Below are 12,587 nucleotides of genomic sequence, written 5' to 3' on the forward strand. Positions count from 1 at the left end.
TTGTCCCCTGTGACGAAGCTTCTATTCAATCCTAAATGCACACGGTTCTATTCTGCAAGTTTTATAACGAACCAAGGAAGCGTTGGCTAATACCGATATTAAAGAAAATTGGGTTTTCGTAGGTGTCGTCAGCCTTCCTCGTCCTCCAATTTTTGGAGGAAGAGTGTTTTGCAAAAAGCATAGCTCAATTTCTGAAGTTTTCCGTTAGACATAGGTCAAACTTAGAGTAGGATTTGAATCGCATAGCCTGTCTAAGATTACACCTACTTCTTGCTTTTTTGCACATACAATCAGTTTTAGACTGTCTTTTAAAATTTAGACTGCATTTTTGCATTTTATAACTTGGTTTGCTTGTCAATGTTTTAACTTCTGTAATTTTGGATCACTGTTTGGTATGCCGATTTTTTAAATGTACTTTTATGGTTTTTCTAAATTCTGAAAACCGAATGAAGGATTATTCGATTTGAGTCATTGATGGTCGCTTATGTTTCCTGTAAAGAGAGACCATTTGGCAATTAGACTTAGTCCTTACTAAAGCAGTAGTTTTCTACAGTTAACGCTGTATCCATAATACATTCTCCAGTGATTACTGAACAGAAGAGCTTCCTATAGTTAGTTGTACAGAGTTTTCCCAGTGCCGAAGATGTCTTTATTAAGAAGCCAGTTTTGCGCATTCATTTCTATTTTTTAAAGCCCATGGTAGAGGTTGATGGTTTGAACATTCAAAAGATGTAACTAGACGTAGTAATGGGGGAGTGGCAGCTGTGTAATCTAGTATGGTATTTAAAACGGTGGACTAATAGGACCACTCTAGTGGGCCATCTAGCAGTACTCAGACCTAGAGATTTTAGGTCTTTTATTAATATAATCGCCTTGGAATCCCATAGTCTGCTACTTGTGTCCCTCATGGACTTGACATGGACAGACCATATATAGTTCTGATGGGATATTTGATTGTCTTATGTAAACGGTCCTGTGTAAATGGGTTCAATAGATTCGTATTAAATTCCCCTGTGACTAAAATATCAGGAAATTGTAGTTCTTGCAGGCTGGCTAGCAGTAGGTTTAGATATACCAGAGGACCTCATTCTGAAGTTTGAGGGCATGTAAAGGTTTATCAGGAAAAGGGGATTCTCACTTTATGTTACTTTGTGAATTTGAATATTAAGATATTTTCGCCTGCCTCCACCTGTTCAATTTTAGACTTCAGGGCTACTGCTATAAAAAAGGTAGCCACACCTCCCTTTGGCTATCCAGACTTTTTTGTTTTGACTGCAAGGCTGAAGAAGCCAGCAAAGCCATTTACTGAGAATGGAGTAAGTGCCCACGTCTCTTGCAAGCATGTTGTACAATTTCCTTTCAAAAGATCAGAGAGTTTTATTCCTGAGTTTTGGTTTGGGCACCATTTAGGTTCCATGAACAAATATTCAAACTTTTTAATTGACTTAGTTTTATTATTTTATGAACCTTCTGGTGTCATGGGCAATTATGGCCATGCAAAGCTGCAGTAAGCCAACCTATATTTGCGTCAGACCAAAATAAGAGAATGAAGTTAGTCACAGTATTTTGACATGGAGATGGTGTTATCAAAGTTTTCCCAGCAGTGTTTTTTCAGATCAAATACGATAGACATTTTCTTCTCAATTTTAATTAAGCAAACTGTGCTGGATAAGCTGCTTGCTTCTTTATGCAGGTGAGAATTAGCCGGAACATCCACAGGATTGGCTGTTTCTACTTTGGTTTTTCCCCCAGTTGGAGCTTTTTGATAAAAAGCAGAAAAAGTTTAATGTTTTTTGCCGGGGTTTTATTGTTGATTTCCCCTCATGAGTGCTAGTAGATTTGTTGTTCCTGGGATTTGTTGTAGTTTGCCCCTTATCCATTACTATACTTGTTCTTAGTGTGTTCCTCACTTTGCACAATTTATTCCTGAGTTTTTTCGTCACTTTAGGCTGTGGAGGTGGACGATGGACAGTTTTCGGGTGAGTCTTTGGCTTCCATAGATGCTGCAATTTGAGATGATTGGTCATCCTGCAAAGACACATCCTTCGTTTTTGGGTCATCATATCCAATCATTTCTTTAGGGGTCCCAGAGCTACCAGTTGCAGGAAGTCTCTGCATATCATGTATAGTCTTTAATATGATCCACTTGCACATCAATTTTATTTGACTGATACATTAAAGCATCGAGAGTCAGCTGAAATGCTCTAAACAAATTGTCCCATACCATCCCGGGGCCTTTTGCTACAGTCATGCTTTAGAGAAATGTATGCAGGATGATCCCCCTGCTCTTTTTGACAATTTTGGGAGGCTGGCAGATAATCCCATACAGGTCCAGAGTTAACTAGATCAAGTTCCACTTAACAGGATCCATTAAGTACTGACTTTGGCCCCATTGTGTTTTTCTCTAGTTAACCTTCACTATTACTTCAATTGGGAGTGTCGCTCCATTCATTAATAGCAGTCTTGGAGATGTGTGATTGCTTTTGCTCAAGGGCAGGTTGTGGCGATAGAGATATTAGCGACAGAAGCTCCAAGTCACTAACTGGGCCCCACGCAGTCTGTGTGCTACGTGTGAAATGAACGACTGATTTTCCCTTGTTGGTGTAGCCTTTGCACTGTTAACTGTCGGTAGAGGTTCAACCTTTTATTTCTGCTTGTCAATACACATGGCAACCTTTCACGCCCTGACCTCACACTATACGGTTTGTGTCCTTCTAAATCCCCCTAGGTTCTGGGCTAACAGAGTTCAAAACTCCTTTTGCTAAAACAAGATTTCCTTTAAATTATTAGTCCATTTGTTGAACTTCCACTCTTTTGGAAGGGGACAGGAGTCTTTTAGCAGGGCGTATGTCTTATATCTGGAAAACAGACCTAGAGTAATGCATAGGGTGCTTGTGGCTACCTCATGAAGTTAGTGATAAACGACATAGCTACTCTAGAGTGACTCTTGGCTGCAGATTATTTCTTCCTCCTTATCGGCAGGGGGGGGTTAAACGCAAAATTCTAGGTGATGGTGAGCTCACCTAGATGCAAGCTGCACTTTCTGCAAAAGTCAGGGTTCTACCTTTTGTAGTGAAGACTAAATCACTACTCCATCCCTTTAATGCCCACTCCCCCCTTCCCGCCCTTTAACCAACTTCAGCAAAAAGCGCAATGGAGGGAACTTATTCTCCAGTTTGGCTCAAAGTGGATTTCTCAGTGCTGTCCGTCCACGTCCAGCCCCACACCTTAGGGGTAGATTCAGGTTGTATGCAATATAAATGCTGCTGTATCCTTTCAGTGTCTTCAGAAAAATACAGGCTGCTGAATGTTGAATGGTGGATGCGGGGTATACTTTTATTCCCTTGATTAGGTCTTATTCGTTTCTGTTTATCCTCGCTCTTCATCGCACCTGTGACCCCAGGTGCAAGTTACTCCAGACTCGCACCCCGCCCCACACAAAGACCGCAGCCGCTCTAAGCCAAAGGTGGTAGTGAGGGGAAGCAGAGTTTAAGGGGGGCAGTTCTCGTGCGCCAGTGCTGCCTTCCTACAAGCTACCCAATGCACACAGTTGTGTTGAATGGGGCACAAGCATACCAGCACTGGTTGTGGCAAGTTTCCCACAGGGGGGAGACAGAAGAACGGAGGCCGCTACTCAGGCTCAGGGCAGAGCAAGCAGCATTTTGCTGCCACGGCGTATGCATCTGGTAACAGAAGCAATGCAGGAGATATTAACTTTTCTAAGCAGCCTTGAGCTAGACAGAATCGTATCATCATGACAATTTTCGACATAACATAGAAGACTGTGTGCACCAGGTACTAACCTATGTACATGTTCTGGTTTTGCTTGAGAGGATGGGCTAGCTATAAAGTTTATACCACATTATGAAGGGTGCAGGTAGTATGATGTTTAGTATCCTCAGATCGTAGTTATTTTTAGAAACTAGTAGTTCTTGCCAAGTGTTTCAAAGAGTGTACACTATTCTTAGTAGATACTTTTAAATGCTCTGTAGTGTATTTCTCAGAAGGGTTTCACTGTATGTGTGATATGGGGAAAAACTCTCGCCATAGGGTGAACACGGTCTACAGTACTCACTTGTCTACTCATATCAATTTCATTTCTCAATGTAGGTTCGGTGTGTCAGGGATTTGAAGCGGATAAAAGCTGCCATCAATAGTGCATTCATTTTGGAACAGACATTCAGTAGTTTTAGGTACTTGGCTTTCTCTGAACAGCTGTATACAGATTGAACATCATACTCAATCAGGGTTTTCCATATATCTGTGCATGATTGTTAAAGTACACTCTGCAACCTATAAAGTGCATGGTATAGGGTCAATGCTCCACATAATGGTTGTTTTCTACACCTAAGGGAGTAGGATCTGTGATGGTGATGCTTTCTTGCTTACTACATTACTTTTACAATCTCCCTGTGAACATACCTCACAGCACCTTTTGCACTTTACATGATACCTTAGGGAGTTTAATCTGGAATAAAGGCAGACATGAAGTTGTGCTGCACAAATGTAGCTATCCATATACAAAGGGGGCCCTTGGGCCCCTAATTTCGAGCATTTAGCGACACAGCTTCAATGGTCTGCCTGCTGGTTAGCGGGACAACGGTTTGAGGAGATGGGACTGCCCTCAACTAGACGCGTGCACCGTATAGCACAGGAGGCTTTCCTACCACAGGAGAGACCCCCGTAATTATAATAGCAATGTGCATAGCACACAACAGCTTCTGCAAAACTTTACGACTCATACCACCCACCCCACCATATTCCCCAAAATTCAACAGTTCTATTATATCATTTCACAACATGATGGGGAGAGGGCATATTGGCGTGGGAGGTTGCCGTGGTGGGCACAGCAGGTGTCCTATTTCTCAATGGTGCGCTAATACCCTTCGAAAATCTGCAGGCAGACTGAATTACCAGCACAGCATTATCTGGAATATGGTCGACTATTAACAGAGTTAGACCAGCTATGTCACATCACCAATACGGAACCGGACCTCCACACACACACAATCCCTTACTGCCAACCCACAGGTGCTGGTGAAGAGACATAGGCAGGGAACTAACACAAAAAGAATGGGAGAGAGTATTTATATCCAAGAAAGCTATCACAGAATGCTAAGTTTCAATACATACAACATAACATTTTACATAGAACCTATCTCACCGTGATTAGTCAACACAGGATTTTCTAGTCTGCCGTTGTCTCCCCTTAATGCCAGAAGCAGACATGGCGGCTCTATGGGAGGGAAGTCGCAGTTGCTCTATCAGAGGAGACAGCCGCAACAAGCCTTGCACTATGGTAGGGTCAATTCTGGGCCTGTTCGATGCAAGAAAACTGTAAGAGCACTAAATTGTTTCACTGAACTGGCACTGCTGATAGTGCATAGATCGTAATCGCAATGCATTGTAAATCCCATACCCTGCCAAGATTGAAACACTGGTGCGCAAACACACTCAAATGGGGTAGAGAAAAGTCTGTGGTGCTCCCAACGTTGAAGGAGGGCCTCCCTGATTAGTCAATATTTGCACCTAAAGCAGATTACTCGCCATGTCTCTCTGACCTATCACATCCTCTTCCTCCCCCCTCTTTTTACCCCTCCACCCTCTTTTTATTCATACCCCCTCCCCAACCCCTCACCTGGGCATTTTTTGCTTGACACTCTACATCACCCCCGCACACGATACCACATGCAAAATGACCATCTAAAGGAAGACGATAGATTTGCTAACGTATTATTCTCTTCCATGAAAATATAGCTGTTCTCATTTCTTCATAATGAGGACCAATGACTACTGCTGCAAAAATTGTACTACAATGCAAGTATGAAACCTGAGATGGGTTTATAGTGTTTATATGCGCTAGGCAGATCTAACTTTACTCACATGTTTGTGAATAACTAATAAAACCTAATAGAAATAGCTAAAATAATACATATATATGAGTTGTATCTGTGAGGGCACTAATGATGCCTCATTCTCCTGTACTATTTTGTACAGTACAAAATGTCAGGCCTTAAATGCCATAGTAATTTATAGTCTAATGTGAAGGGAAATTGAAGCATTGATGAGGTCATGAGCGATGTCATCTGAGATGTCCGCAGTGATGTCAAATGTCATAGAACATGTCATGAGTGATGTCATTTGTGAGGTCATAAGCAGTGCATAGCGGGGGCACAACTTAAACTTAATGCTGCTAACTATAATTGATGAATTTTTGTGGCTTTTTTCGTTCAAAAAGTTAACGTTCACACTGACAAATTCAGCTATCTAGAACGTTACTTTAACCTTTGTTTTGATTAACAGATAAATAGACAGTTGTCATACCCATTTTTTACACTGAAAAATATACATCACAATGGCGGTCACTACTGTTGCCTATAGTTTAGGGTCAGAGTTTCGGTAGGAAAAGCATTTTCTGTTTTGCTAATAACTTTAGTGCCATGTGACAAATCTTCACAAAAAAAGTTTTCCCCCCAAAAAAAAAAAATTCATCCACCTCAGCTCCTTCCTGCAATGTCTCGGGGTGATCCGTCAAGTGGGGTCCAAGCAAAATGTGTCCCTAACCATTGTTTCCTTATATTAATTCTAGTAGGAAATTTTGGGAAGCGATATGGGGAAAAAATAACAACTGACCTGCATTACACCACATTTGACAGAAAGTAAGTACTTCACTCAAGAAACATGCTTTTTGTGAATTGCTGTAAATCGGTTAGAAAATTTTGTGTTTAAAGATGTGCTCAGGATGGGCTTGAAAGGATTTTTAAAAAACAATTAATACAATGTTGTTAAAAATAGGTATATTTGAATGTTGGTCCCGTGGTTCAAAAAATTTAAAGGGAGCTTTTTTGGGGGGGGCTATGAGTCATCTCGGTCACATGGGATCAAGCGTTCTGATGTCCTGAAGAAGAATACAACTCATTTTATAAATAAATAAATAAATAAATAAATAAATAAAGCAGGGTTGGAATACCCTGGCCCTCTGGCAATTTTAGGGGAGACCAAAAAGACACCCACAGGGCCAAAAACAAAATAATGCAGCGAGTAAGCTATTACTCTTGCAGTCCCCACTGTGTGCAGCCCTCATGAGAGGTATCGCAGGAGCCACTGCACAAACAGCACCCCAATGCTACCACGTGACCATGCACATTTTCAGTAAGAGAAGCTTGCAGGGTTTCATGGCGCCATGTAGGCAAGGCTAGTGCGTCGTTTTGCTGGAGTGCCGTAAAAATAAATACAATGGAACAATGTGGGGTGGGAGTAAGCGGGTGGTTGGCCACCTGCAAAGGGAGACAGTCTGGGTGCAGGACACAGCTACACAGCAGGTACAGTCCCCCACCATACATGGCCAAAACCTGTTGTCAGCTGGGAAGTTAGGCGATTATGATGAAAAAGAGAAACTGAGAAAATCAAAAGTTGGAGACAGCATAGTTAGGTATGGTAATAAGAGGTTATTTAAGCTGCAAAAAAGAAAAATCCTAGAAATTCCGTAAAGAAAAAGAAAAGGTTAAAGTGACGTTATGCTTGGAAATATAACCTACGAAATTCACTGAAAAACAAAAGTTAAAGTTATGTTATAGACTATAAGATTGTATCTTACATTTTTTAAGCCTCATAATAAAAACAAAAAAAGAGGTTACAGGGATGTTCTAGTAGGGTATTGAACTCTCACATTTAAGGTTATCGTTTATTAAGCTTTCTTGCACACCCTCCATACACATTAGATCACTCATGACCAGAAGTAATTTTTGTTTTATAGCTGTGAATCCATCAAAAAGGCATTTAAGTGTGCCACACTTCTGTCAAAAATTCAGAATGTTAGCACTCTAGTTGTTCATTAGAACTTTGTGTTGAAGCTGCAGTTGAGCACTAGCTAGTTTAATGACAGACAGCTGCTGGTGTTGAAAGTACTTCTCACTGCAATTCAAAATGTTTAACCGAAATGGATAAGGAAGACATTTGAGAGCTTATAGAAACATATACCCTCATTTTAGCTTTCTATAACATCAATCATAATTTATATGACAAAATGAACCTTTGTGTTCATTTCTAAAGGAAATTATTTAAGTTTTACAACTTTGAGTCTATTAACCTGGTTTAAGGCGCTCCACAGTTTTGTCATAAACACCGAATGCTAGCGCCCTAGTCGTTCATTAGAACACTGTGGTAAGCTGCAGAAGAACACTTGGGAATGAACTGACAAACAGCAGCTAGTGTTCAAAGTACATGTTTACCCAGAATATCAGACTTTATTCTCACATGACTGAGAAAGATAGAGTAAACCTGTGCAAAAAGTGCTTTTGGGCGACTTTCCATAACCATTAAAAGAAAATCACAAGAGAACAGCTTTTTCTCAAACAAGGTCAATTAAAAATCCAACAGAGGAACAGCATTTTTCACAGGGTAAATAAAACCCACCACAATTCCTAAAATGAGCATGGTACGAGCAACAAATGAATTATATTGTGTCTAAAATAGGTCATCAACCCTTTACACGGGCTCCTTTTGTGTCCCTCAAGAAAAGGCTTTCACTGCATGCATTTCCATCAAGGAACCATACCTCAGAGTCCTGTTAGCTGCCATAAAATGTAGTCCATGGTGTGGCCAGCCAATTAAAGGGGGCTGGGGGGGTCCTTTTGTCACACCCTTCCGCCACACATGCCTCTTGGGGTCAGGGTGTGATCACCCTGCTTACTTATATTTTTTTCCTTGCATTTTATTTAGTTCATTTTCGGGAAGCTGGAACCATGTCCTTGAATCCTATAATGATTACCACTACATACTGTTCAGGCTGTGTCCAGCAAATCAGGCTTGAATAGTCCTCTCTAAAGAGGCCAATCAGAGTAGATATGGAATCAAAAAGTGCAGATATACCGAATTTGAACCCTTCATGCCCAAATTGAGTCGCTCTTCAAACATCAATTTCTTTAACTAAACAGATTTACATCAAATCACAAAAAGTATGTTGGAAGTAAAATTCCAACATTTTGCCAAATCTGGTGTCATTCTTTTCAGCTATTTTTCCTGTAGCTGCAAACGTTTTCTATGGTATTTAACAAGGGAAACAATTCTATGTATTAAGAGACCCCCCCACCCACTCTTCTTCTTGGCCCCACTTGATGGATTGGCGCAAAACTTTCCAGAAAGGAAAACCCTTCACAAGCCTAGTGTGCCAGTATAAAGAAAGGACTTGTTCAAACAGGCAACCGCAGATTATATACATTTCTCCCTAGGCAACTGTGCTACTGCCAACGGAGTAGTAACAATTTGGAACACCTTATGGGTTGATATGACAGTGAGGACATACCACTCTGAAATGTACACTTCCTTTTTTTAGTTTTTTCTTAATATTGACCTTTTATCTCATGATCATATGGTCAACCTAACTGCAAAGTCACGTGTTCTCTGCTGGTGAGAGGTGGTAGGTAGATCAAGTCTACATGGTATTCTAGAGTTTTCTTCAATACCTATTTTTTGTTATTGTATAGCAAAATGCGGATAAACATATGCTCGTCAGCTGGATTGCAATGTATGTCACACCTACTAGATATTTGGAAAAACAAAGATTGCCTGCTGAAAAGAAAATTCTCCTAAACATATTTTGCATGTTGAGATTGCAAGAGGTGAGACTTGAGTGCCATGGAGGAAACAATGGTATTTCTGCCACACACCATGACGAAAACATCAGTGGTAGTACTCAAGCTGGATAAGCATTTGACTGCAGGTCCTACTTACCACCACCAATGATAAATGTGGATGTTAAGATACTAAGTAAGGTCATTGTGCCCAGTTTAGTGCAAGTCATTCAGACAATGATACATCCTGACCAGTTTGGAATTGTGTTTAAGAGAAGCATTAAGTCAAATCTAAAGACAATGCAATGCGGTTTAACAGTTATTCCTGGAGTCAGTGGATGAGGAATATCCCAGTGGCCTTCCTCAACATGGAGAAGTCCTTTGACACTGTGGGATGGAAGTCCTGGTTTACATGACTATTGTAGCTTGTCCACATTCTTAAGTAACAGCTCAGGTTACTTTACAATGTACCATGCACCAAGGTTAGGACCTGAGGCATAACTTCTAATGAGTGACCACTGAAGAGGGGTACTACACGAGTGTCTCCACTTTAGACACCAATACTTGCTTTGGCAGGACAGCCATTGCTCGCAACTTTACATAAAACAAAGCTGGGCTAGAGAGTGAAAGTCTGATATAACACCCATGTTCAGTCTTTTTATACAGGCGACTCCTTGGTTTATTTCAGGGATGCAATGTGGGAGACAACAGTGCTTATGCGTCAGCTGCAGAGATCTGTGAACCTGCCCAACCGGACTACAAATTGGTAGAAATGTTGATCGTAAAGACAGTCAGCAATGCCCTTGCACCTCTGGGGAAGCATCTTCGCTAACTGACACTCTTGCCATCATAAACTATTCAGTAATTGGAGAGGCTCTGGGTTTCGTACCAAGAACAGATAAACCCTCATCTGGCTCCTTGCAAGGCTCAGGCCTATTCAGCAAATGATTTTCACAGGCTCAAACAGGCCCAGTCAACTCCAGAGAGGAAGCAACTGTGGGCAGCTCCAGCAACTCAGTCGCTCTAAACTTTTCATCCAGTGGCATGGGGACCACTGGAGATGCTGCAGACAAGGATGATGCGAAGGGGGAATCAGACCATGAATGGGCCAATTCAAGCCCAGCAAAAGGCCCCATGAGCCAAAAGACAGATGACAACTCTGAACCTAAAGCTAAACCACTATGTGACATGCTAGGTCAGAATACCACATACAATACACGGTCGGCGGAATGGTCCCCGGGGTGAAGATAGCTCAACATTGAGCTGCCCACCTATGCAAACCACAAAGAAGTCTATAGCAACTTAAGAGCGAAGTGAATAAGTCGGACCTTGGAAAGCAAGGTAGCCCTGACCTCCAAGATTCACAGACAAATACAAATGTATTTCTTTTTTTTAGCAAAAATCAGCGAGGACTCTAAGCAGTGCATTGAAAGATCCTGGTACTTCTGCCAAGATAAATGTATTGGATATTGGCAACCCTCTAATGAAGATCTTGGAGACTGGGAGTCAGGCATGTGGATTTCTACTGAAATTCTGTCTAGAAGCACCCAGACAGCAGTAATTTTCCTAGGTAAAGCCATCTCCACCAAGAGCTGTATATCTTCACATGAACTAGTAAAGTGATCTCAAAACTCGAAAGCAGGTTCAATAGCACAGGGGGACACTTCGGAAAGCAGTTTCTTAAATAACTTGGCAAGTTTGTGTTAACTCACCTCTTTAGACAAGGCGTATACACAGATAGAAAATTTAGGGATCCATTTTCTTTTTGAAGTGGCTGGAACAGGGTGCTCATCCAGACGATCTCAATTTTATGGCCGCCTTCAGAGAGATTGGAACATCAAGAAGGAAACTATGTCAAAGCCACTGTCACTTTGGAAGAGACTTCCCTTCAAGAGACAACACCAAAGGGCGCTCTAATAGAAGTTCCTTTACAGTGTTCTTCAATCTGTGGGGCGCGCCCCCCTGGGGGGGGGGGGGACAACACCTTCCCAGGGGGGGGCACGCACTCCACTTCAATCCGACCTTTGTTCCCTGTGCCCTGCATCCATCCGTCCGTCCCTCCGTGCAAGTCTTCTTGTATGTGGAAGGGGGAGGGAGGGGAGATCAATGGGGGAGGGAGGGGAGATCAATGGGGCAGGAGGTGCTGTTCTTTTGTCCTGTTAACGCTCCCAGGAGGGGGTTAATTCGCCTAGCTGACAGCTTCAGCTGCATTGGGAGGCAAGGAGTCTCCTCTGCTAAAACCAAAAGCAAACAAACAGACACTCTCGGTTTTAGCAGAGGAGACCCCTGGCCTCCCACTGCACCTGAAGCTGTTAGCTCTGTGAATTAACCCCCTCCTGGGAGAGTTAGCTCCCGATCATCTCGAGTTTCGTCATTAATTATCCCAGGACCACAGAGACTGAAGACGAAGCAATGCAATGAAACCGACCTGGCAGTATTTTCGGTTTCCTCCTCTGATTGTTTCTGTAAAATGAAAAGAGGCCGATCCGTGTATCCAGAGGAAGAAGAGGAAAGACACGGTTTTGTTTGACCTCCTTTCATTTTACAGAACAATAAGAGCAGGAAACCGAAAATACAGCCAGGTCAGGTATGGACCCCGATCCAGCCCTTCTGGCTGTGTTGATACATACTGAGACCCGCAAAGGTAGAACTCGCCTGAAGCACAGGGTAGGTCTACTGTTAACACTCCTCTTTTAACTGGTGGGTGTCGAGTGTCATAAGCAGGAGGGGAATCGAAGCTGAGAGTTAGCGTTAGGCCCCAGGCCTCGAGTCAAGGGTAGACGCGGTAACAGACAGCTGTCTGCACAGTTTAATCCTATAGACAAGCATCCCCATGCACACTCTGCAGCCCTAATCTTATAGGCAAGGATCCCCATGCACACTCTGCAGCCCTAATCCTATAGACAAGCATCCCCATGCACACTCTGCAGCCCTAATCCTATAGACAAGCATCCCCATGCACACTCTGCAGCCCTTTGCAAACATCCAGCACTATTAATATTACGTTTCTGCCTG

The 12,587-nt window shown here is 42.2% G+C and overlaps 1 protein-coding gene across 6 annotated transcripts in view; it reads right to left on the reverse strand.

Moving 5' to 3' along the window:
- Positions 1-12,587, reverse strand: part of RBM44 (RNA binding motif protein 44) — a 1,911,902-nt gene that overhangs the window by 1,866,164 nt on the left and 33,151 nt on the right. Inside the window, exon 1 of one of the 6 annotated variants that reach the window (XM_078681324.1) lies at positions 5,165-5,313. The exons of the other annotated variants lie outside the window; for them this stretch is intronic. The gene's annotated coding sequence lies outside the window, so the exon portion shown is untranslated. Of the gene's footprint in view, positions 1-5,164; positions 5,314-12,587 lie in introns of those variants that run through there. 6 annotated transcript variants of the gene reach the window in all.

Source organism: Lissotriton helveticus, chromosome 3_1 (genome assembly GCF_964261635.1).
Source record: "Lissotriton helveticus chromosome 3_1, aLisHel1.1, whole genome shotgun sequence".
NCBI lineage: Eukaryota > Metazoa > Chordata > Amphibia > Caudata > Salamandridae > Lissotriton > Lissotriton helveticus.